Source organism: Dermochelys coriacea, chromosome 2 (genome assembly GCF_009764565.3).
Source record: "Dermochelys coriacea isolate rDerCor1 chromosome 2, rDerCor1.pri.v4, whole genome shotgun sequence".
Classification (NCBI taxonomy): domain Eukaryota; kingdom Metazoa; phylum Chordata; order Testudines; family Dermochelyidae; genus Dermochelys; species Dermochelys coriacea.
The window spans coordinates 60,750,941-60,778,669 of NC_050069.1; the positions used below are offsets into that span (position 1 = coordinate 60,750,941).

Below are 27,729 nucleotides of genomic sequence, written 5' to 3' on the forward strand. Positions count from 1 at the left end.
TATTTTCATACCCTAGGGCTATAAATCTCAAATGCCTAAAGTACATAGATCTATATTTGGACAGTAAATAAGTGACCTGATTTTCAAGAGTGCTGAGCACTGCAATTGCTATTGATTTCAATACATCTATTGATTACTTCAATGGGAGCTGCAGCTGCACAGCAAAGCAAGGTCTTGGCCCTGATATGCGTAAAGTCTAATTCTGGATGTGATATGAAAAAATAGTCAGGGAAGGAATGTAGTTTGGAAGGGTGGCAATAACATGGTTACTTGGTTCATGCATGTGAATTTCTGGAGGGTTCATTGAAAAGGATTATGACTTTTTTCCAGTAATTGACCTGTTTCTTTAAAGCATCATGGAAGTAGTGAGTCTTAAGGGGAGGTAGCTGAATGAAGACAGGGCATTAGCTTTGCACAACAGAGCAGGGAGAGCATTCTATGTGCAGGGGCAGCATGGAAGAAGGCATAGAGATTCTTGGGAGAGTAATAGGCAAACAGAACAGTGAGAAGAAAAGGAGTACTTGTGGCACCTTAGAGACTAACAAATTTATTTGGGCATAAGCTTTCGTGAGCTACAGCTCACTTTTCCACTGAATGCATCCGATGAACTGTGCTGTAGCTCACGAAAGCTTATGCCCAAATAAATTTGTTAGTCTCTAAGGTGCCACAAGTACTCCTTTTCTTTTTGTGAATACAGACTAACAGGGCTACTCTGAGAACAGTGAGACTAGCTTCAGGGCCAGAACAGGGCAGGAAGGTGGATAGGAGGAGACTGCACTTAAAAGTAGTTAGCACTTTTGCAAAAACTACATTCATTATAGCAGTACTCAGTGTTAGAGGGGAAAATTCTGCTCTCAGCATACAGCCAATAAAGTTATTTTGCATTTATGCCAGGGTCACAGAGCAGGATTTGACTCACAATCTCCAGGGAACATCTGCTTTTTGGTTACAATATTTTAAACATAAGTTGCCAGAAGCTGTGTTAGAAAATCCAATAGAAGCATTTACACACACACACACACACCTCCCAAATGCCCCCTTTCCCATTGTTGCCATATTGAACAAAAGAATTATATTAAGAATTTCTTAGTATTAAATATCTCTACAATATTTGCAATGATAATACAGTAAATAGAAGCATTTGTACACAGTTCATTTCCTGACCACTCATAAAATGACATCCTCTTCCTACTTGTCAATTTCACACACCACTCTTTATGTTCAGAGCTAGTGGCTTGCATTTCCCCACCATTGTAATAGCTGTTCTCTCTTCTAGCTACCAAAGCCTCACATTCTGTAACCTTTGCCCTTTCATTCAATCAGAGCCAAAATGCTACCTTTAGAAAGCTAGCATACCAGAGAAAATGGAAGTATGAGGCTGTGTAACCAAATGTGCTATTATCGTGCCCTGTTTGTGACTAAGGTTTATTTATTAGAAACTTGTTTTGAGAATTTTTAATCCATTCAAAATATTATAGGTTTAACATCTTTCTAAAGCAACCAAAGCTTTTGAAGATCTGGATTCTACTCAACAGCACAATGCCTTTAAAACTGAACCCTTCTCCCATTGTGGGAACTCAAGGAAAGTAAATATTTAAAGAAAAAATACATTTACCTGCATTTGCTTTGTAGTCTCCCTGCTATTATTATGAATTACTCAGAATGATCTTTGTGTCCAAAACATCAGCTTTTTGCCTAACACAAGAGAACTTCACCTTCTTTTTGATCCTACAAAAGAAGCCATGTGGAAATGATTGAGAGTGACGTCACAAATTCAGCATTATGATTTAAATTCAGGATCAAGTAGGAGGAGGGGGGAGAAATTACATACATCCATGATTGCCGTGTTTGAGTCTTTCATATGCAAGCTTAAAAAAGACATCCTGGCTATGAAAACCTGAAGAGTACCATGTGTTCTTTAATAAGAACAGCTGTTTGTCCTGGTGTCTTAGGCCAAAAATTCTCCTCCTTCCCTGGCTTTACTTTTGTGCAGACAGCTAAGCACTTTTTGGTTACTATTCTCTGTACCATAAGTGACTGCTGTCTTTTAGAAGGAAAAGCATGTATATATGTACATGCAGCACCTGAAAATCAGGTACCCTTAAAGTGTCTCAGGTTTGGCACCCAAAAAATTTCAAGCATCCCAAATCACTAGTGGCGCCTGAAAATCTTGGCCCAGGTTATGAATAACTATAGTATATATTTGTAAAATGCTTTGAGAATAATAATTTTTAAAAAATATGGAGAAATTGGAGAGGATGCAGAAAAGAACCACAAAAAATGATTTGAGGGCTAAAGAAAATGCCTTGCGGTAAGACTTAGGGTACGTATGTCTACACAGCAAAAAAAAAAACAAAAAACAAAAAAACCCCAAAACAAAAAAACCTGCATAGGAAGCCTCAGGGTACATCTACACAGCCATAAAAGACCAAGGGAGTGGCCGTGGCTGGCCCAGATCAGCTGACTCAGACTGGCTGGACTCAGGCTGAGGGGCTAAAAAATCTCTGTGTAGACATTCAAGCTTGGCCCTGAGCCTGAGCTCTGGTACCCTCCACACTCCCAGACCCCCATACTCCCAGGCTCCAACCAGAGCCCGGATGTCTATACAGCAATTATTTAGCCCCACCGGCTGACCAGGGCCTGCTGCAGGTTTTTTATCCTTGTGTAGACATACCCTCAGAGCTAGATCAACTAACACTACAGGGCCAAAAAGAGCAGTGTAGACGTTTGGGCTCAGGCTGGAGTCTGGACCCTGAAACCCAGTGAGGGGGATAGGTGTTAAAGACAAGGTCCAGCCCAAGCCCAAATGTCTACACTGCTATTTTTGCCCCAAGTCAGTTGACCCAGGCTCTGAGACTCACTGCCAGGGGTCTTTTTTTGCAGTGTATACGTATCCTTAAAGAGCTCAATCTGATTAGTTTATCAACCCGATTGAGAGGTGATTTGGTTACAGTATATAAGTACTTTCACGGCCAGAACATATCAGGTACTAAAGAGTTCTTTTAATTTAGTAAAGAAAGGTTCAACATGAACCAATGGCAGGAAGATGAAACCAGACAAATTTAAATCAGAAAGAAGGCACAATGAGGGTCATTAACCACTGGAACAAAGTACCAATGGAAATGATGGCTTCTCCATCTCTTGGAGTCTTCAGATCAAGACAAGATGCCTGCTTGGAAGATATGCTTTAGTCAGACAAGTTATTGGGCTCAGTACATGGTAACTGACTGAAGTATAATGATCTGTGTTATACAGGTCAGACTAGATGATCTAATGATTCCTTCTGGCCTTAAACTCTATGCATCTATGACAAGCAGCAATAGTTCTTTGGAAGTTTTGTTTCTAGGTGCAATAGCTTTCGATAGGTAGCTGAAGCAAAAAGAGTAGAAGTTACCCTTCTTGTTAGTAACTTGTTAGTATAGAACCCAATGGCAATGAAAGAAGAGGAGGATGGTGAGACAAGAAATGGTAATAGGTGGTGATAAGAAGCCATCTAGAGACAGTATAGTGACTGGCTGCAATAAGAGCAAAAATGGCTTAGTACAGAGAGAGAGGGCTCAATCCTTCGGGTCCTTAAGTGGTATGGAGATGGATGTATAGGGGAAATGTGCATATGCTGAACAGGGACACGGCCCACAACCACGCTATGGTCCTCCTACAGAAAAGCATTTAAGTACACGCTTAAACCCATCTATTTTCAGTAAAGCTTGCTTAACATTAAACCTCTGTTTTGCTGAATAGGGATTTACTGCTGGATTAGGACCTACATAGGTACCTTGTTCAGCATGGTGAGCTGGCCATTTCTGGAGGCATGTGTTGGAGGTTGGAGTCTGGCGTGGGAACCTCTCTCTCTCCTCCCAACCCTGACCCAGAGATGAAGAGGGCACCAGTTCTTCTTTTCTTGAGGGGGAAAAAAAAAAAGAGTACTCTTGCTATGGACAGAATTACAACCAACTCTGTGCAGCTTGATCTTCAATCCCATAGGGTAGTGAGTAGCTGCCCACTTTGCTGAGTAACCCCCACCTCACTCCACCCCTATACAGGGCTGGTCTAGAACCCTGAAGACATGGAGGAAAGCCTGAAGTCACGAGGCCTGTGGAAGATAAATGCACCTGCCACCAGAATGGGTAGGGCATTCTGCTGGAGCTGAGAAAGAAACGTGGCTATAGAAGCATGAAGGGGCAAAAGAGAGAGAGAGAGAGAGAAAACAATAAGTCTAAAATAAAATAAAATAAAATAAAATAGAAGAGAAATTGGTTTGAATATATCATAGAACTTTTGAGACTCTAGGCATCGCAATGTTTTCCTGCTGCTTTACAAAGCTGTGAATTGCACATTGATAACACAGTAGCTGGTCCAAAAAGCACTTTCAGAGCCATTTTCTTCATATGAATTCAGTTAGAAAATCTAATATAAAAACATGGATATATGAAGATCTTCCCCCTCTCCAAAAGGCTTCCAGTCTTCTCAGAATCTCAAATTGATCCCTGACCTCTCTTCCCTCGCCCAACATACAGATTGCAGCAGCTTCTGTGGAGCCAGGCAGCTCAGCTTCATACCCACAACCCCTCCCTTTTCTATTGCATGGAACATACCTGTGACAATAAGGAACATGGAAGAGATCAGTTTATTACTTCAACCACTTAGTGAATGTAATGCTAGAGGATGGGAATATTTATAATCCCCCCCCCTTTGTCATTAGGCATTTGAAGTGAGAAGACAGCAAAGAATTTCCCTGAGAATAGCCATGTGCAAGTATCCAAAAGCCATTTTTTTGGTGTAACAGGAAAAAAGGTATCTTTCAGCACCAATAAACAATAAATGAGTCCTAAACTCTTCCATAGCACTAAATACATCTCAATGCTGTGGAAACATTTCAATTTGATAGTAATTTCAAGGACTATATATCCCCTGCTGCTTGTAGTCTTCATTAACAAAACCAAACCAAATTAAGATAATAACATTAAGTCCCAAGGGTGGCTGGCTCATTTCAATATTTAAGCCTTTCTTCACTCCTCCAGCAACATTCATGTCAATATCTTAGTAAGGGAAGGAAAGCAATTTACATACCAAAAAACACATGTGCCCAAACTCAGGAAGTTGTCCATGAAGCGGAAATAATAGCTACATCTTTTTACAGAAAAGGACAGAGTAGGTGCATAGTGTGTGGCTCAAATCTCACTCCAAAGTTAGATTGCAGGGTGGACACAATTGTGTTATTACCACTTTCAGCTGAAGAGAAAAACCCAAGATGAAAATCTTTAATGATTGTCTTCACACTCACAGCTGCAACTACATGAACAAACTTCTTATCAGCACTTCATCACCAGTGCAGCTCCACCAGTGATGGTACAACTTCCTGAGTATCATCTACACTACAGCTTCCACCAGTGCTACTACCAGTGGTGATTTATGGCTCTGAAGTTTGCTAATGCAGACAAGACCATTTACTGGAAATAGTCCCATCTGACAGCAAATATTTGCTATATATTAATCTTACAATGAGAGACTATTTTAAGGATCAGATAGCAAGCTGTATCTGAAGTGTGAGCCATTTTTTGTTACTGTTTTAAATATTATGCTTCAATCTAAATTTCCAAATACTGTTGTTTCCACATAATTATAAAAATTAAACAAAAAGCTTTTTGTATTTTAAACCTTTCAGTCTCTTCAGTTTTTCTAGTAAACAGGAGTGATCACAAAATCATATGGTTTTTGATACAAGTATGAAAGCTTTATCAAAGACCATAGCATTATTTCAGTGATTATGAATCTATTAAGTAAACTGATTCTCTTCATGAATTGCACTACATACAATTAAATTAGATGGTAAAGGTTTCCATCTATGTTTAATGACACAGGCAAGCTATTTTACACTACTTTCACTTGATATTCCAACTTTACATATAGTCTAATGCAAGAAGGGTTTGTAAACATAATGGGCCACATCCTTAACTGGTATGAATTGGCATAGTTCCAGTGATTTCAGTGGCTCTATGCCAATTTACAGCAGCTAGGATCTGGTTCAGTATCTTAAAATGAATCTTGTACAGCACTCCTTACAGAGAAAACAGGTATGTGGTTTAAGCAAGGAGCATTGTGTAAAGCTGAATAATCTCCTGCATGAGTTATTTCTATGTAGGTGACAGGAAACTGTCTCCACCGCAGCATTCCCCTGGCCATGTGGGGTTTTGTGTCCCAAGCATAAGAACATAAGAATAGCCATACTTGGTCAGACCAATGGTCCATCTAGCCCAGTATCCTGTCTTCCAACAGTGGCCAATGCCAGGGGCTTCAGAGGGAATGAACAGAACAAGCAATCATCAAGTGATCCATCCCGTCATGCACTCCCAGATTCTGCCAGTCAGAGGCTATGGACACCTAGACCATGCAGCTGCATCCTTGACCATCTTGGCTAAAAAGCCATTGATGGACCTATCCTCCAAGAATTTATCTAATTCTTTTTTGAACCCCGTTATATTTTGGCCCTCACAACTTCCATGGGCAACAAGTTCCACAGGTTGACTGTTTGTTGTGTGAAGTAGTCCTTCCTTTTGTCTGTTTTAAACCTGCTGCCTATTAATTTCATTGGGTGGCCCCTGGTTCTTGTGTTATCTGAAGGAGTAAATAACACTTCCTTATTCACTTTCTTCAAACCATTCATGATTTTATAGACCTCTATCATATCCCCTCCTTAGTCATCTCTTTTCCAAGCTGAAAAATGCCAGTCTTTTTAATCTATCCTCATATGGAAATTGTTCTATACCTTTAATCATTTTTGTTTTCCTTCTCTGTAACTTTTCCATTTGTAATGCATCTTTTTTGAGAGGAGGCGACCACATCTGCATGCAGTATTCAAGGTGTGGGCATACTATGGATTTGTATGATGGCATTTGATATTTTCTGTCTTATTATCGATCCCTTTCCTAATTGTTCCTAACATTCTGTTAACTTTTTTGACTGCTGCTGCACATTGAGCGGATGTTTGTAGAGAAGACTTGTTTTCCATGAAGACTCCAAGATCTTTCTTGAGTGGCAGCAGCTAATTTAGACCCCCATCATTTTGTATGTATAGTTGGGATTATGTTTTCCATGTGCATTACTTTGTATTTGTCAACACTAAATTTCATCTGTCATTTTTTTGCCCAGTTATGCAGTTTTGTGAGATCCCTTTGTAACTCTTCACTGTCTGCTTTGGACTTGAGTAATTTTGTATCATCTGCAAATTTTGACACCTCACGGTTTACCCCTTTTTCCAGATCATAATATGTTGAACAGCACTGGTCCCAGTACAGATTCCTGGGAGACACTATTCACCTCTTTCCATTCTGAAAACTGACTATTCCTACCCTTTGTTTCCTGTCTTTTAACAAGTTACTGATCCACGGGAGGACCTTCCCTCTTATCTCATGAGTGCTTAGTTTGTTTAAGACTTGGTGAGGGACCTTGTCAAATATCAGAGGGGTAGCCATGTTAGTCTGTATCCACAAAAACAATGAGGAGTCCGGTGGCACCTTAAAAACTAACAGATTTATTTGGGCATAAGCTTTCATGGGTAAAAAACTCACTTCTTCAGATGCATGGAGTGAAAATTACAGATGCAGGCATAAATATATTGCCATACAAGAGATCCATTTCCTGGACACTACAGTGCAAATAAGTGATGGTCACATAAACACCATCCTATATCAGAAACCTACTGACCGTTATACTTACCTACATGCCTCCAGCTTCCATCCAGGATACATCACACAATCCATTGTTTACAGCCAAGCCCTAAGATACAACCGAATTTGCTCCAATCTCTCAAACAGAGACAAACACCTACAAGATCTTTATCAAACATTCTTAAAACTACAATACCCATCTGCTGAAGTGAAAAAATAGATTGACTTCATGTGTCAATATATTTATGCCTGCATCTGTAATTTTCACTCTATTTTTCTGAAGTGGATTTTTTTACACATGGAAGCTTATGCCCAAATAAATCCGTTAGTGTTTAAGATGCCACTGGACTCCCTGTTGTTTTTGTGGACCTTGTCAAAGGCTTTCTGAAAATCCAAGTACATTATATCCACTGGATCACCCTGGTCTGCACGTTTGTTTGACCCCTTCAAAGAATTCTAATAGATTGGTGAGGTATGAATTCCCTTTACAAAAGCCATGTTGACTCCACCAACAAATCACATTCATTTATGTGTCTGATAATTCTGTTCTTTACTATAGTTTCAGCAAATTTGCCTGAAGTTAGGTTTATGAGCCTGTAATTGCCAGGATCACCTAGTGAACATTTTTAAAAAATTGGTGTCACATTAGCTATCCTCCTGTCATCCGGAACAGAAGCTGATTAAAGTGATGGGTTACATAGTACAGTTAATTGTTCTGCAATTTCATATTTGTGTTCCTTCAGAACTCTTGCGTGAATAATGTATTGTCCTGGTAACTTATTACTCTTTAATTTATCGATTTGTTCCCAAACCTCCTCTATTGACATCTCAATCTGGGACAGTTCATCAGATTTGTCACCTAAAGAGAATGGCTCAGGTGTGGGAATCTTCCTCACATCCTCTGTAGTGGCAGAGCCAGGGGCTTGGCCCTTTTAAACATGAAGATTTCTGCCTTAGTCCAGGGACATCTCTGCATCCATGTGTTTGCATTGCCACCAGTGCCTACCCTGGCCTTCCCTAACTATCCTGCTAGGGATTCCACTGGCTACTGCTCATGGAACCTAAGTCTTACCACTATGTGGGGGTTGAATTTGACCCACAGATTATTCCAAAACTTATTAAAAGCAAATAAATAAAAGAGGGCCTATTCATGCATCCCTTCCTCAAGCAAGTAACTTCAATGGCATATTTGCTTGAGTAAGGACATCTGGGCTTGGCTTCTACTTTTGATAAAGAAACAGGCAATTTGCAATATATTGTATCCTAGGATTACATAAGAAAATGCTATATTAAAAGAACATTACGGTTGCAAAGTCAAGCACTAAAAAAAATATCAGGAAATGTCAGAATTAAGGTTGCCATTAACCATGTGCACTTAATGATGTAGGGTTCCTGTGGACAAAAATAGAAAAAAAAAGTGGGCCCAAATGAGATTAAATGGGCAACCTTCATTGTGACATTTCTAGCTTTTGAGTAATTGACCTTGCAATTTAATGTCTTTTAATATTTTTGTATATAATTTCCTAAGTTTTTTTAACAAGCAAAGTGAACAAGCAAATTCCATTCTGTAAAACCATATTGACCTTACACATGGATCATCATCAGCAGGTTAGTGACATTTGAATCCAGAGCACAGAACGCTACCATTTGAGCTAACAGAGTAACAGCAGCAGCAGTAGGCTATTATCCTCTCTCTGCCCTCGCCAGGAATGGGAGATGGGACACATTTTGCCAGAAGAGTTCACAGATATTTTCTAGACATCACAAGAAAGTTGAGATTCAGGAAACTTGAGTTCTGTTTCAAGTCCTGGAGTCCTCTAGTGGTTATAAACCCTTTTGCCTCCATCCCCCAGGCTCCCTTTCCTTCCATCAACCCCCTCCCTACCCAACTCTGATAAGCCTTCCGGACCCAGCTCCCCTTACCCTTCCCTCCAGCTGTAATGTTGTAAGTGTTTTTGTTATGTGTATTGACAGCTGGTGGCCAGTGTGAGAAAAGCTATTTACTGTTAGGCTATGTCTACACTAGAATAAAAGACCCATGGCATGGCCATGGATGGCCCGGGTCAGCTAACTCAGGCTTGCGGGGCTAAAAATTGCTGTGTAGATGTTTGGGCTTGGGTTGGAGACTGGGCTCTGGACCTCCCCCTTTGCAGCATTGGCCCAAACATCTCCACAACATTTTTACAGACCGACAGCCCAAGTCAGCTGACTTGAGTCAGCTGCAGGTGTTTAATTGTTGTGTAGACACACCCTTAGAAGCTCCAAGTCAGTATGTACTGAGCATGCTCCAGGGGGCTCGTGGGTGTGAGTGTGTGTAAGTTTTTCCAAAGATGGAAGTTAATTAGTTTTCTATGTAAACCTGTACTGGAATAAAAGATCTCCTTTTTCAGTTCCAGTCTGCTTTGGGTCTCCATATACTATGCCCACAGATATTTCATCTGATCCTGCTCTGTTCCTGTCCTGTATCCCTCCTACCTCCCACTATACCCTTCTGCTCTTCAACTCTCTGAATTTCAGTCAGGCTGCATCTGCCTCTTTCTCACAGATGGCATGCCAGCAGGAGAGGCATCCCTGTTTTCAGATCTGCCATCTGAGGCCACAAAAACTTGTAGCTGCCAGGTTGGGCAACTGCATGGAAAGTCCTGCTCAGCCCCAGCAGCCCTGGGATGGAGCATGCTCAGCCCAGTGTGCATGGAGGAAGAGTATGAAGATGCAGCATGCAGCATCTCATTGCAGATGAAATCTTCAAACAATAATCCTGCCAGGGGCTCTATCAAACTTCTACTGAGGATGAGCCAAGTGAAGTCTTCAGAAGCTTATAATTTGGCCAAATTTGGGATATCTCAGGGATGGCAAAAATCATGCCTCAGACCCCAAGGCAAACCTTTGCTAAATTTTAAGTCCCTGATCCAAAGCTTCTCAGTGAAACAATTGTAAGAATCTTTTTTAACATGGGAAAAACATGTTTTTCCCTTACCTGAGAAATGGCTGATTATTTTAGCTGAAGCTTCCCCAAAAAAATTCAGCCTGAGACAGACCTTCAAAATGGAAATTTTCAGCCTCAATGATTAAAAATGGGCAAAGTTAAATGCCACTGAAAGCAGGGTGTTCTAATAGAAAGTGTAAGGCAACTTACATTTCATTAAAAGTACATTTAAAAAAATTCAAGTACTAGAAGCTTTGCAGTGTGTAAATTGTTTGAGCAACTGAAGTATTGCTACTAGTATCACCTATATGAGGTGATTGGCACCTTTACAATTTGATGGATAAACCATCTGTCAGAATGTCCAAATATTTGACTAAACCCCCTCCCTCTTGCCCCCAAGTTGTCTATGTGCTGTAAATAAAAGTCCTGTGTAATATATCCTGTATATTACAAAGAAATAAATAAATGATTCATCTATGCATAATAAATTAATTGGTGCCGATTAATAGCTACTCAGAAAGAAGGGGCACTAGCTTCTTCCATTCAACTTGCTGTACCTGGAATCAACAAGATGGAAGGTAACTTCAGTGCTCAGTTACTTACTTGTTCTTGTATCCCACCTTCCTAATCCCAAACTATTTTGGGCCAGATCACAGCCCATCCTGTGTACCAGTGGAAGGAAGCAGAGGGTGTGTAAGGCACTCTTTAACTCCTTGTGCCATATCACTGCTCCCTGTGTGTGGTGGGAAGCAGGCTCTACAGAGCAGCTACATCCCTCAGTCACACAGGGGAAGGATGATCCAGTGGTTAGACTTGACTCCATCCTCCCCGACACACCAGGTGGTGGAGTTCCACTGACCTATTGTGGAGTGTACATGGTGACAAGTTCAGCTTCCTTCCCCAGAGCAACTGAGAGACAGATTCCCTGAGTACAAAAAAAATCTCCCTTTGGAATTGCTCAAGGGACAGTACAACAGTGTGTCGTCCCTTGTTGTCGACTAGATTGTCGAATTCTTTAAGGCAGAGACATTATCTGAATTTGTCTAAAGTGCTTTTCTATGGTGTTGACAACCAGCAGCCCTCACTGACTTTAACTGGAGCTGCAGGTGTTCACCGCTCTTGAAAAACCATGCCTTCTATAAAAATGAGTACTGATGAAGACAGATATGGGATCTATGGACTAATTCTTTACAGATTGACTTGAAAAACAACTGTTTACTGTGCATCTTACGAGCCTGTAAAACAAAGCAGAAAATTCTTTCCCCATTTGACAAACACTGAATTATTTCCTGTGGTTTTAATTCCAGGGACCTAAATTAAACACACCCCCGCACACCTTTTTGGCTTGGTCACCTCTTTTTGTGATCTATTGATATCACCAATAGATTAATCAAGGATGTCAATACAGCACTGGAATACCGAGCATGCAAGTTAATTCAAGGTCCTTCTGATGGCTGGCTGCTTAGTCTGCATTAGTAGAGAACAAATTCTGTTATTACATAATCAATGGCTATTTGTAGAGAAGTTGGATTTTTTTTAAAGATGTTTAAAGTACAGAGGAAATTCTTAGATTAAACCAATTTTAATCTTTTCAGGATCTTGCTGATGCCACAAAATAATATAAGATCAGCACCAGCAAAACTCTTTTGGAGGCACATATACAAAAATGAGTGGCCCAATTTTCAGTCACACCATAGCTTGCTAGGAAACAGGCATTATGTAACATTTAATACTCTTTCAGGTGGAGGTGGGAAATGGAGAGCAATGATCACCTCAGAATCTACTTCACTATTCATGTCATGATTAATGTTCAGTTTGGTGGAGACAGACTGCCTCAGTGCTCAGTACCTCTTGTGTGCTAGGGGTTGCCAAGCATTTGGGTTTAAAGAGAGTGAAATCTGTGAAAGGAAAAGTTATCACCCTTACTTGAAGAAAACCTTCCCCCATCCCCAATTTATTTATTTGTGTATGTGTGAGAGGGTAAGAAAAAGAATTTATAAAAGCAACATTTTGCCCCCTTTCCTCAAATTGTGCAACTAATATTTTATGATTTTTTGAAAAGTACATTTAAAAAAATTCAAGTACTAGAAGCTTTTCAGTGTGTAAATTGTTTGAGCAACTGAAGTATTGTTACATTGTATCTTATAATTGATAGTTGATCCCTCGTATTAGTTTTGTAGGTAAGTATTACATACACACCCAAACAATGGAGGGCTATGGCATAACATTTTTATTGACATAAATTTGGGATGACTACATTATTCAGATGCTATGGTGATGGGTACCATATAAGACATTAAAAGACCTATGAGTAGAAAAGCAATGATTGAGTTTTGCACAGCATCTCAAAGGAGTGCTAATAAAAATGTTATACATTGCACACCATGGTAAATACAGAATATATAACATTTTAAAAAGTTTGAGAATTTAAAAAAACTTATTGGTAATTTTTGGTATCCATCTGTAACCCTGGATTGCCATAATTACTATAGACCCCACGCTTAGAAAAAAAAATGAAACATCTATGAAATATTGGACCCTTTAAAGTTTTAATCCAACCCTAGTATTTTTTGTTAACAATGCACTGTGTTTAGACCAAAAGGTAAGTTGAATCAGGCAGATGGTTCATAAAGATTAGCCAGTAAATTCAGTGGGGAATTTCTGATTTAATTTCAAAATCAACCTAAAGGGCTTAGTTATTGGGAATTATTTTAGTCTTCCCGGGCTTTGGCTGCCTATTGAAAAAACCACTGCACACAACAGAATTATTCTTTACATCATAGTATTACATAGCCAAACGCCTTGGTAGCAGTATGGGCTTGCATGAGGGTGGAAAACATAGCTGTGGTCACAAAATGTTTTATTGTAAAAGAAAGCGGTTGGATGTTCCTGCTAATTTAAAACCCACATAAGGAGTGCTCATGTCCTATGTCACAATAAAATAAGTCAGACATTTGGGAAGAGATGGTTTCCCTTCCGATGTTAGTTTACCTGAGGAACATGTGCAAGAACAGAGAACTCAAGTACCACACACTCCAGACCACGGACAGGACTCATTGGTTTTTATAATGGGAGTACCTGGTACTAGTAAGATACCATGCCAAATGCACATTTCGAAGTCCACACTAAAGGCTCAGTTACACTGGCTGCAGTGCACAAGACTCTCATGTTGCAGTACATTTTTTCAGGAGGCAGTGATAAGATGCTTCCTAGCACTGTGGTATATAAGGTGGAGGGAGAGGTAGGCCAACCCATGCCAACAGTTTTGGTAACCAGCCCTACGTGACATATCTCAGGTGGAGTGGGAGTGTTGCCATAGACCTATCCTGCCTGCATTGGGTAAAAAAAGCTACACTTCATGGTGTAGCCAAGACTACCTCTCACTACATTCCCCCAATGCCCTGAACCTATTATGCCATACACAGGCTGCCCTGGCTTTACCACTCAAGACACATAATTTAGCTCCAAATGCATCTCATATAGTGGCAACATAACCTACCCCACAATCCTACAATGGGTTTTACCTATTATCCCATTGGTTGGATTATGTAATTGATTACATTTATCCAATTCCTCTCTCCACAGAAGTTTCTCCATCATGACAGAGGGGTGGCTGCCCTAAACCCCATGCACGAGATTGCAATGCCACTCACGCAAGTAGGTGAAATTCCTTCAGTTTGCACACACACCTGTATTAGTGAAAACTAAAAACAACCTGCCCACAACCCCCTGGATTTGGGCCCTAGGCACATGTCCCATTTGCCTAAGCATTAATCCAGTCCTGCCTGTATCTCTCTTCTACCTCATTCTGCAGAGAATGCTAGGGGCTTCATCACCAGCTGCATCGGCAATTGCTCTTCACCTAATTCTAGGGATGAGATGCCCCAGAGTGCGCTACAGATGTACTCCAGGTTTTCCAGCCATGCAATGATTTGGAGGTGTCTCTGCCAAAGGACATGGCAGAGGAAGCAGTGGGACCAGACTGAACATTCAAGGTTCCACCGCTACACAATTGCCCCTAACAGATTCTCACTATGATATCCGGGGAACTGGATTTTGGACTGGCCCATCTAAATGGCAGAAGAAGAGAGTGGGCCTGCTGAGTGTGCTCTGAAGATCACAATGAGAAATGTGAGTCAGTAAACTGCCCTTTGATGATTTCGCTAGGGAATGGGCAGGTAAAAAGTCATCTTAGAAGATGGCTAAAGGAAGGAGGAAGCCTGGGACATGTTGGTGGAAACAAAGGATATGGAGAAGGAGGATATCATTCCATTAAAAAGAAAATCCAAAATTGAGCCCCAAAAATCCCTAAGGTTCATAAAAAGGTTTGTAGAATCACAGCAGTGTATTTTTGGTTTGTAACTAAATCTGATGTGAATTTTGGGGACAGCGGTGCGACATGTTCTTGTAAATGAGATAATAGGGCGAATTATATACAAAACCTGCTATGCTCCCCTTCCTGTCACACCCCAATGGCCCCTTCCCTCAAGGGGGTCCCCTGGGAGAGGCAGATCAGAGCTGTGTATTGCTAATGCTATTGGAAGCTTCACAAGGCATTTAGGGAAGGGTCAAAGGTGTGAGTGTGGAGTGGAAGATTCCTTTGCAGGCTCCAAGAGGCCAAAGGGGGTGGGAAGAAGAGGGCAGAGAATTGGTTAACTCAATACTTCAGCTAGCTCAGTCCGAAGATAAGACACTGGTCCCCGTCCAAAGTCACGGAGCCCGACGAGAAGTCTGCAGCTGTATTCATATCTTAGCCAACCCCAGCCAGCCATGAGAAAAGGAGAACTAAGATGAGCACCGACTGCAGAGATTGCAAAAACGAACGAGATGGTGAAGGCCAGCAGAAGGTGGGGAAAACAAAGTTTTGCAGATCCTGGACAACCCATGTACGGGACAAGAACTCCCATCCACCCCTCCCCCTCTTCTTCTTACATTACACCAGGCTTGGCCAGCCTCGGGTACTGCGGATATGAGTATGAAAGTGGGTTAGGGCTTGGGGCACTAATGCTTTCTTTCTTCCTTTGAGTGACGAGGGAGCAGTCCCAACACTCACTGCTGTTATTTTATCAATAAAGCTTTAAAATTCAGACACTTGGTGTGCTTTTCATCTCCTCCCCTAAAGATCCTGTGGCCTCAGCCTCATCACCTGATACCCCAGGCAGACTGGTAACATAAATCTGTCACATGCCTACCTATCAGCTTAACTCTTTACTGTTGTACAGGACAGAATCCTGTCTTTTCAAAAAGCATTCTGAAGAACTTAACTCAGGGCCATTGTATTTAAACTCTGAATTTAAATATTTTTAATAGCTAAAAGTCAGGGTTTCAAAAGAAATACATATAATTGCTTGGCATACAACTAGTCCTCTGTAAGACAAACAAGCAAACAAAACATTTGTTTAAAAAGTTGTTGAAATATTTAAATAACTTTTAAAATATGGCTATTGGTAAGAAAGTCAGTGCCATCCTTCCTATACAGGCTTTCACACTTCAGCTGCTGCTTATACACTGCAGATTCATTGGACAAAAATGGTTTGAAATATCTGCATCACACTTCTGCAATTTCAGCTGGACATTTACATATCTTTGTTTAGCATGCACATACATTTATACACTAATTTCTGATCTTCTCCAGAGACCATTGCCTGGTCCACAGTGTGCCCTGAAGCGTAATGTATAACACCTGAACCATCAGAAACTAAAATGGGATGGTAATTTCTCTCGGTCATCAAACATGTTTGCCCTGGCAGTAGAGCAAGTCAAAAAGTTTCCAGATTGTCAAAATAGTTTCTCACACTTTCAGGCTAATGCTCGTCTCTGGAATTGAATCAGCAGGGTTCCTTTTGATTGTGGCTAGCACTGGCACCTGGGCTGGTTCCTCTGGTTGTAACCTAGAGAACATCCCTCCTCACTTCTCTGGCTCCAGCCAAGGACTGACTTGCTGACAGCAGGCAGCTTCTTTTATTTCAGCCTTCTGGGCCTTGATTGGACATTGCTTTTGGAGGCTGGCGGTCCAGATATCACTGGTTCCCAAAATGGCTGCTGTATTCCTCTTGGAGAACTGTTTCCTGTGGCAAGGTCCAGCAGGGAAACAAGGCATCCAGCAGGGGATGCAAAGACCTGGTACACTCTTTCATAGGATGCTTTCGTATTCATTCACTATATCTTAGGTTCTTATATGGAATCCATTGATATAGAATTTAAGCACATCACAATTTTATCGCATTTATTCTTAACACTCCTGTGGAGTATGAAGTATGATTATTTCCATTTTACAGAGGGAGAACTGAGGCACACAGAGACTAAGACCCAGATCCTCAAATGTATTTACGCACCGAACTTCCACTGGCATCAAGGGGAGATAGGTGCCTAAATATCTGTGAGGCCTAAGTGACTTATCTAAGTCTGTCCCAGGCTAGTGCCCTAGCCCCTGGACAATCCTTCCTTTCTGTGTATATGATTACAAAAATCCAGGATGCAAAATTTATTCTAATTATATAGTATTCACATATAACTTTCATTTCTTTTATTGCAGCTGAGATATTTCACATTGTATTCAAGACACTTACTGAGAAAGAATTGCAAGTGGAGAAAAAATAATTTGAAAACCTTTTGTTAGGAGTTTACTAATGGACAGCAACTTAGCAACCCTCAGTGAAGAAAAAATTAAAGATGGTGGGTAAAAGTTTTAGAAGTGGCAGACCAGAAGCTTGGTAATAGTGACTGTAATATAATTAAATTTAACACCCTTGGGGGTGGGAAAATACCAAAGAAGCCCACCATAGCAGCATTTAACTTTAGAGAGGGGAGATCACACAAAAATGAGGAAGCTACTTAAATGGTAATTAAAAGGAATAGTTACAAGAGTGAAATGCCTGCAAGCTGCATAGAGACTTTTTAAAGAACACTATAATAGAGGCTCAAATTAAGTACACCCCAAATTAAAAAGACCAGTAAGACAACCAAAAAATTGCCACCATGGCTAAACAACAAAGTAAAAGAGGTAGTTAAAGGCAAAAAGGCATCTTTTAAAAACTGGAAGTGAAAACCTACTGAGGAAAATAGAAAGGAGCATAAATTCTGGCAAGTTAAGTGTAACAGTATAATTAGGCAGGCCAAAAAAGAATTTGAAGAGCAATTAGCAAGACTCAAAAACTAACAGCATTTTTTTATAAGTACATCAGAAGCAGGAAGCCAAACAATCAGTGGTATAAATCAGTGGACGATCAAGGTGTTAAAAGAGGACTCAAGGAAGACAAGGCCATTGTAGAGAAGCTAAATAGCTTAACTTCAGTACCAGGAATATTGGTTGAACCTATAGTAAAGAACAGAATTATTGGAATGAACGTGAGATGAACGTGATTTGTTGGTGGAGTCAACATGGCTTTTGTAAAGGGAAATCACGCCTTACCAAGTTTTAGAATTCTTTGAGGTGATCAAACAAACATGCGTACAAGGGTGATCCAATGGATATAGTATACTTGGATTTTTATAAAGCCTTTGATGAGGTCCTTCTCCAAAAGCTCTTAAGCAAAGAAAGCAGGGATCAGTAACTGGTTACAAGACAGGAAACAAAAGGTTGGAATAAATGGTCAGTTTTCAGAATAGAGAGGTAAATAGTGGTGTTCCCCAGGGATCTGAACTGGGACCAGGGCTTTTCAACATATTCATAAATGATCTGGAAAAATGGGTGGCAAAAATTTGCAGATGATACAAATTTACTGAAGGTAATTAAGTCCAAAGCAGACAGCGAAGAGGTACAAAGGGATCTCACAAAACTGGGTAACTGGGCAACAAAATGGCAGATGAAATTCAGCATTGATAAATTAAGTAATGCACATTGAAAAACATAATTCCAACTATACACACAAAATGGTGGGGTCTAAACTAGCTGTTATCATTCAAGATAGATCTTGGGGTCATTGTGTTCTATGAAAACGTCCACTCAATGTGCAGTGACAGTCAAAAAAAGCTAACAATTTTAGGAACCATTAGGTAAGAGACAGATAATAGGACATAAAATATTATAATGCCATTATAATGCCACTATATAAATCCATGGTACTCCCACACCTTGAATACTGCATGTAGCTCTGGTTGTTCCATCTCAAAAAAGACGTTTTAGAAACGTAAAAGGTACAGAGCAAAAGATTGTTAAGGATGTCGAACAGGACGGGGGATGGATGGATGAAGAGAAGGTATTCATGAATACCTCCCTCTGTCCGAGGAGGTATTCATTCATTTGGAAATCCAAAGTTTCAATGGCCAGTACAAACACAAACAGCAGAGAACCCTGTCTTTTGCTTGTGCCTAGACTGAATCTCTATGAAAGGGAATTATCTGTGATTACAGATTCTGTGCAGGATTTGTATAGTATTTTAATTCACTTGCTGAAAGTAATACTTATTACAAATCATTCTACAGTAACAAGTAAGTAGTTCCAATCAAAGCCTATGCTATAGGTTCACACAGATCATTGGCTTTGTGGCTAACATTGAAGAATTTCATAGCATTATCTGCTAGGACTCAATCTTTGAAAAACAATTTGATCAGTTTCATTTTATAGACACTATGCCTGCAATCTGCCAGATTTTAATGAGTAGTTTATCTATTACACTGGTCTGCAACTTCTAACCACAACAGGCATTTTCCCTGTTTTTTAAATCAATATTATTGAGGTTTTTGTTTATTGGTAGAAGGTTTTCTGTACTGAAGTAGTTAAAGAAAGCTTTTAACAGGTGCTGTGATAATTGTTCCTTCAAGCAAAGATGTAATTCATATGATAATCTGTCATCATCTGCCATTTTGCCCTTTCTCTATGCTATATTGATCTCAGCTGCCATAATTGGCCTCTTCAAACAATTCACTTTCCTCTGCTCTAAGAAAGGGGAATTGTAGGTTTTGTTTCCTTTAGCCTCTTTCATTAACTTGTGTACCCTCAATATAAATTTGAAACTACAGGAGAGCTCTTAGTAATCCATGCCATGGAATTTTGCTTTCATGCAACATCCAAAAGGTTGAATCTACAGTTTTGGAGGCCATATAAAATAGATATACAGTTAATTTGAGTGTGATCTTGCAAATTCTATTCAATCAGATAGTCCTTACTCACATGAGTAGTATCATAACAGTCAACTAAACCGACTGAGGGAATAAAGATTGCATAAAGAGGCCTGACAATCACTTTATTTTCTTTTTCGTTGTTGTTTTAAGAGCACTCAATAATTTCATAGTTGTAGGTGCCAATCCCCATATTTCAGCACCCCCAATTATATTTTTAAATGTTAAATGCCCTCACACTTTTGCGAATATTATTATATACTTTTCTGTTGTATCCTACATAAATCAACAGCTACAGACATAGTAGTTGACTTTACAAGATGTGTGGTGCTATGTGATCCCCGTCATCCCTATGTATCTGCAAACAGAACTCAGAACTATAAGATTACTAAGAATGTGGTTAATGGTCTGAAGTAAAATCTTTTCTCACACCAGACTCAGCAAGAAATCTATTGGGTTTTTAAGTACATGGATATGAGAGAGGGAAGAATTTTATGACACCTAAAAGTTACTATACACTATGAAGTGTGGCTATTTCCAGGGTTAAAGGATTGCAATTTCATAATCAGATATACTAAAATTAATGCTACATTTCCAGGATTTCAACAGGGGCTTAGAGTTATAAAGAAGAGATGCAGTCCCAACTTCAGGCACATCATTTACAGCAATAGAGAACAGGAAAATAATTACTGAAGCAGCCAGTTGGCTGAAATGAGGAAATACTGAGTAAGCAATTATCAGTTTATAATCGCTGTGACCATTACCCTCTTCTATAGTCTCCTTTAAATCACATCTTTTGCACCTGGCACTTCAGTGAAATGGCAGCTGAAAGAGGACATTAGGACATGTCCATAATAGGTTGCTCCCCTGCCTTCAAGGAGCAAGTGGCCATTTCAATGGCTGCAGATGTTAACGTAAGAATGGTCACTCATAGGTACTATTCTTCATTCGTAATTCTAGAGTCCTCGTTTGTAGTCAACAGCTTGAGCTCTTTAATTCATGACACAGTCTTATGTTAAAAGGTCTCAGGAAAGCTTTGATAGCTTCTGCTTCAGATGTTTTCAGCAGATTGTGAAAATACTGTGTTGATATAGAAGGCCATGTAGAATTCCGATATTTATTTACAGTAAAGGTCCTCATTATTCTTTTCTGATGCTCTCTGTGTAAATTGATATGCATGTCAGATCTGTAGCTTGCTGAATTCTATAACACACACACAAATTTGTGTGATAACTGGTTCTCATTAAACTATTAAATGGGATACTAAAATCAGGTGCATTTAATAAAACTCTATTTGAATTGGCACACATGCTGTTCCCATGTGTTTTTCAGTTGGCTAGTGTTGCAAGTTTATCATATATATTACCTCTGGTTAAATGTTACTTCACTCCAGTAAAAATAGGCATCATTCACAATTTCTAACAAATGCTGTTACAGTAAATCCATGGCCAGATCCATTAGCTAAATGTTTGACACACCCACTACATTTACTGTATTTTGGAAAATTATTTCTGCTTCTCGATTAGATATGGATTTGGAGAAAGAAAAAAAAGTCTAGAAAGGGGTTTTCTGAGGAGGATACAATTTCACTTTTAACCAAAACACAGCAGTACACTGATTATTCACCACAGTTAGCCCTACTTATTAAAATAGGGAGGATCCTTTTAAATAAATCATTAGGAAAGTGTTTACATGACAGAGTCCACATTTAAAAAACATGTCTCATGTTCAGACTGGACTTCAATAGGAAGGAAACATTTTACAGGTTGTGAATGGAAAATCTTTTTGGGGAAGATAGATAGGACACTTATTATTCCCTTAAAAGTCTTGTGCCATGAGAACCTGCCCTCTAATAGGGGAGAAAAGACTGTCACTCTGTCCAGAGCTAGCCAGTGCAGCCTCTTCAAATGGACCAATATGAATCATGCAAGACTGAAACAAGGCAGACCGGACCCTGACTTAGGCAAACAAACAAAGATTCCAAAACAAATTCCTATTCCAGCAAGGCAGTGTGACGTACACTGCTCCCAAACTGCCAAGTAGGCCCAGGCAATATAAATTTGGTATTGTTCCAACTTTAAAGACATTTTTATATTTCTTGGATATTACTGATTTGTTGATATGTGAACAGCGTTTTAAAAGAGATTCGTTTCAGACCACCTGCGCTCACATTCGTGATCATGCAAGCCACTTCTCCTCCCATTTGTGACCCTTTGGCAGCTTCTGCACTTCCTTTTGTCGAAGACCAATATTAGGAAAGTATTTAAAGCAATTTAGCAGCGGGAAACAAAAAGGAGCCAGCATCCTGTGACCAACCAGCTCTCTGGACCACCAACAAGATTACCAGGGAGCACAATCTGGCAAATCTCCACTTTACAGCAATACTAAGGAAAAATAGAAACAGAATTCTTCCTTTCATTACTAAGATTATGATATTAAAATAGAGCTTTACAATTAAGTTCCTTATTTGGAAAAAAGACTCTGATATTTTAATTGATAGTCATGTCCATAATAAGAGATTTATGCCTGTAAATGCCTCAGCAGATATTTTTCATTGTAATGGCAGAGAAGCAGTGTCTTTTTTACATTAGTATTTTCTTTCCTTAAACTGAAATCAGGCTGGAGGTCACTGCAGATTTTTTTGTGAGGAAAGTGGGCACACGTACAGTAAACACGGCAAACTTGACTGTGAAAAATAAATCAGAAATCTCTCAAAACAGGATGAACTCAGATTTTCTGAGTAATGCAAGCATTTGGAAAAAAAGCCAGCTGAAGTTATAATTTTCTTTTGAAGTGAGATTTCTCAATGAGGAAAAAAACGAGGAGTACTTGTGGCACCTTAGAGACTAACAAATTTATTTGGGCATTAGCTTTCGTGGGCTAAAACCCACTTCATCGGATGCATGCAGTGGAAAATACCGTAGGAAAGTATATATATACACACACACACACACACACACACACACAGAACATGAAAAAATGGGTGGTTTTTTTCATGTTCTCTGTGTATATATATATCTTCCTACGGTGTTTTCCACTGCATGCATCCGATGAAGTAGGCTGTAGCCCACGAAAGCTTATGCCCAAATAAATTTGTTAGTCTCTAAGGTGCCACAAGTACTCCTCATTTTTTTTTGCTGATACAGACTAACACAGCTACCACTCTGAAACCTATCAATGAGGAAAGCAACTTGTTTGGCTCAGGAGGGAACACTCTGAACTCCTGAAGTATTTTGGAAAGCTTCATAAAACCTAAAAAAACATCCAAACCCAAAGGAAAACATACAAACAAAATATTTGATTCACAAACTAGCCTCTAAAATATCAACTTGTTCCATAGGTCTCCACCTGCCAAGGATGAAATCTGGGACAAAGATCCAGAGGAGGGTCAAAATCCTTGCCTTGCACAGGAGAACTCCCATTAATTGTCAGATTTTCCCCAGAGTTAGAGACAAAGAAATAGGAAAATGCATAGCTGGAAAGGAGGTAGGATTTACAATTTTTAATATTAATTTAATCCTTTTGAAACATGCCTGATTGTCAGCTCCAGAAGATGAAGAATAGCTATAACACAGACAGCATTCCTATTTCCTCAGATTACCCTGTGAATGTGCCTCATTCCTGATCTGAAGGTAGGAAAACCAGGTAATTCAATATCCCTGTTTGTTTAAATCTTGACCTCTCAGCTGGGATAGCCAACCAGGATGCTAATTAGAGTGAACTGAGATGTTGATATCCATGCACTGGGAACCAAAAGGTGACCAAATTCATTTTATAACAGATCATATGGTGATAAATTTTGGTCTGATTAGAATTGTACCAATATTTTATAGGTGACAGGTACTAAATCCATTACCAGTCCTCTAAACCGTTCAGTCTTGCATGGGTTTAATTTGTATAATAATCCAAATCCAGCAATGACATAAAATATATGTCAAGTGTAAATGAATATTAAAACGGATTACAAAGTAGCATGACTTACACTGATTTGCCATTTTGTGAGTCTGCAAAAGTGATTGGGTATTTGGTGGGGAAAAAAATTCAGTCCTGGCATAAATCAATGAAAGTCAATTCTGCTGAATACCAAACTGAATTAGGGCTCAGAAGTGTTAGAGATTGTGCAGGCTTAAGCAGCATGTGAAGGGAGGTAGAGGAGAGAAGAGAGCATATAAAACAAATCACTCCCTATAGTTCTTTTTACTGTTATACACCCATTCAATTTCTTCAGAATGCAAATTACATTTTTTGCACCTCTATTGGACAATACATTAGTGCAAATTACCCATGTTTGAGACACAAGGCCATTTCTTGACCATTTTACACCTGATGTGTAACAAATTACTATTTACAGCAATTCTAAATTTGGCCCAGAAACGTCTATGAGAGATCCACCTGCTTATTCCAACCTGCTTTGAGTGAATTTGGCCGCCTATCTCCATTTGAAATGCATGGAGTAACACCCAGGATGAAGTGAGCCAACTGTACTCAGTGTTCTATAACCAGTTTCCTGCAGCAGTCTACTGATTCAAAGTGATAAAACAGTGGTAAACCAGAACTCCCAATCCACATGAAATAGAGGTTCTATAATTTGTACAGTAAATGAGTCAAAGTAATAGACAGTTAAGACAAAAGTCTGATAAATATGATCCAACTGAAAAGTATGGCCCTTGCAATGTTTATCATTACACTGTGTTAGACTGCATTAGACCAGCAAACTATGGGATGTTGTATCACACAACCAGCTCCAGATTATCTAAGTAGTTTGAAAGAGGGAGCAATGCAAAAGTTCTTCAAATTGTCACCAAGCATTTTGAACAGTTATAAGTCCTTAGGTGTTGACCACAGTGGTTTATTTATGTCCTGAATGTGCAATGCTGAGGCCCTCAGAACAAAAAACAACAATAAACCCCACAGTTCTAATTTTGCTCTGGGTTCCTTCAGATGGGATGCTTGCTGTCAATTTTAGAAAAGGCTACTACATATTTCAGTTAACATAAATGTGTTGCTTCTCCACAATGAACCACTAACACTGCTACCAAAAGCTGAAATACGAGACTTTCATCTAGTTGTGATGCATTAGTATATTGGATCCATATACTAATCAGAATTTTCTCGGACTAGATTTTATTGGATGAGCCAGAGCAGCAAGTGATTAAATTCAAGATCAAGTTTTTATTTCCAGTTACAGGAAAATACCATTCTGTTTGCATTGTACAAATCTTTTACTGCATATTTTACACCCTTGGTTTACCCTTTCACAATTGGTGGATACTAACTGGATTTAATATTACATTTAAATTAAATGACAGAATTTCTAAAAATGATGTTGCATCTCAGAATGTTAAATGGATATTTATAACTGATAGAGTAAGTGTAAATTCAATGCCTTTATGCATCTATAACCCATATGCTTAATACAGCAGCATTTGACTTTGTTTCTCCAGGGGAAGGGTAGAAAAGAAAAGCAGTGGGAAGGAGACACGGAACTTGTGTCTTGGCACATGTGCCGCAGAAAGCAAGACAGAGAAATTCAGTTAGAAAGATCCAAAAACTTCCAGAACAGAATGTGGTAGTTACCAGACATCCTCAGTAGCTGTTCTGAGGCTGTACAGGAAGTTTTCTTTGTAGGCACCCCCCTTAACATGTCACATCCCATTCTAAGAGCTGAGCCAATGAGAGCAAAAAGGTTAAGGGTGGGGCTATAAAGGAGTTTAAAATCAACCCTGTGGACTCAGTGACTGATCAACACCAGACTAAGAATTTTGCCTGCTGTGAGGGGTCAGTCCCAGTACCACTTTGGATACTTAATTAGTAATGAAGCCCTCTGTTAGACTAATGTGTGGTCCACCCACTATGGTGTGTTTTATGGATCTAGAGGGAGAGCTTGGGTGGTGGAAGCTCCTTATTCATTACTCTTGGGTTTTACCCCCTCACCCATGGAATTTGGAGGCTGTCAATGTTTTTGCTGGAGCTCCAGTGGCCTGAGCTTCTCCTTTCAGCTCAGGCCACCAGATATTCTGCCTCAGGTGGTGGAACAAGTTGGCAATTCAGTTTCTCCTGACCATTTCATTTACAAATATTTATTTTTACTCATTTTTGCGCAGTTGCAACTTACAATCTTCCTCTTTTCTCCAGAATGGGTAAATAGCAGCCTGCTGGTTTCAACCAGCTGGATCTGCCCCTGTAGCACCTCCCCCTCAGACTCCTCTGCCTCTACTCAGGCATGGCAGAGCTGTCCTGCAGCCACCTGGTTTAAATCTATGTGGTGCTCCCTATATGAGGCAGCCCTTACAGGCTCTATGAAAGGTGAATTATGTCCTCTCTGTTCCCAGCCGGCTGACCCTTGCATATGGGTCACAGAGACAGACCAGCATGTTAGGTCCAACTCTGCAAAGAGCCACAACTCCACTACAGAAAATCCCCTCGTTGTTCTCTGCTCTCCCACTTCCTCATAGCTAGATCATCTCCACCTCCCTGCCCCCACTCCCCTTCTGGGCTCCCTCTGCTCCAGAGCTCAGCCTGACACAGAGCCTGCCTGCCCATGCGATACAGGTAGGAGGCAGCCCGAGCTGAGCAGGAGCTGGCGCGGGTTGATGACCTGGCACCTCCCCCCAACCCATGGTAACTGGATTTTGTGTCCACTCTGTACATCTGACCGGACACTTCAAGGACTCTTTTTCAACTGGATTTTCTGGTTGAAAACTGAGCACCTGGCAACCCTAAGTGGCACTAGGTTGCTCCTACATTACTAACTTGGGTGCTAGCCAATCTGAAGGAGCTAGCAGGCAGGCAGACTTTCGGGGACATCTAGCATTTTAGTTCCACAATTGAGGTACGTGTACCAAAACCCCTCCTCCGTTGCATGGTCCACAGGCTGGCATGAACAACATACTGCCTAGAGACCAGAGATTCCAAGACTAGAAGGGATTATTGTGATTATTTAGTCTGACCTTCTGTACAACACAGGCCACAGAACTTCCCTAAAATAATTTCTAGAGCAGATCTTTTAGAAAAACATCCAATCTTATTTTAAAAACTACCAGTGATGGAGAATCCACCATTACCCTTGGTAAATTATTCCAATGGTTCATTACCCTCACTGTTAAAAAAAAAATTATAGGAACGCCTTCATTCAGACAAGGAACACCTGCAATTAACAGTCTGGGCATCAGAAGAGAAGTGTAGTTCAGCACAATTTTCCCACTAACCTCTGATGCAGCTTGGTATCCAGATTGAACTCAACCAGGGTATTCCTTTCAGTGGTCTGTCAAATCCACAGTTCTGGTGAGAGGGGAAACAGAAAGTGCTTCGGGGCAGGAACAGTCTCTTTATGTTGTGCAGTTCTCAGCACAATGGGGCCTTAACTTCTAGATGCCGTTGTGCTAAAAAATATTGTAATAATCCCAAAGTTCAAGTGATCTTACTTCACCATAGATTCTCCAGGAGATCTGGTTGGAGTAATAAAACCAAGCACTTTTGAACTGTGGGTATCAGCCACAACAGCATTTTGTAGACAGACACATAGGATCCTTCTTTTGAATATCATGTTCCAAGTTTAAGCACACTGATAAATTAGACAAGCCTATGGCTGGCCTTTCCGGTTGCCATTATCTCTGAAAGACAGGTTTTAGAGTTAGTTCCCATGACCATACAAGAACCACATTACCTCTTTCATGAGGAAAAGATTATTCTTCTAGCTCCTCAAGCCTTTCTGCTAAAGGTAAGTTCCTTTTCCCACAATTCTTGAGAAATAGTTCTTCCATATTCTTCTAATCCTTAGAAAGCTGTTGCATAAATAGGTATTCCTAGAGCTCTAAAGAAATATATTAAGAATATGGAATACGTACACCAAACGTACCCTGTTCATCTCATTCCATCCAAAATGCCAAGGCCTCAGAGCCTCAAGGTTGCTGCAGGGAAAACCTAAAAATCCTGCATGAGTTGGCATGCTAGGCATCTGAGAAACATCATAAAAGTCTTTAGAGGAAAAGTGTATGAACCTTATCTGACAAAGATTTGTAAAGTAAGTTTCTATTCCACTGGGGAAACATCCTTTGGTAGAAAGGTGCTACTGAT

The 27,729-nt window shown here is 40.0% G+C and overlaps 1 long non-coding RNA gene across 2 annotated transcripts in view; it reads right to left on the reverse strand.

Annotated features, from left to right (window-relative positions):
• Positions 1 to 27,091, reverse strand: part of LOC122458660 — a 34,748-nt gene extending 7,657 nt beyond the window's left edge. For both annotated transcript variants that reach the window (XR_006278771.1, XR_006278770.1), the window contains exons 1-2: positions 26,862 to 27,091; positions 1,616 to 1,728 (exon numbers count right to left, since the gene is read on the reverse strand). This is a non-coding gene — a long non-coding RNA (uncharacterized LOC122458660). The remainder of the gene's footprint in view (positions 1 to 1,615; positions 1,729 to 26,861) is intronic.
• Positions 27,092 to 27,729: the final 638 nt, after the last annotated feature.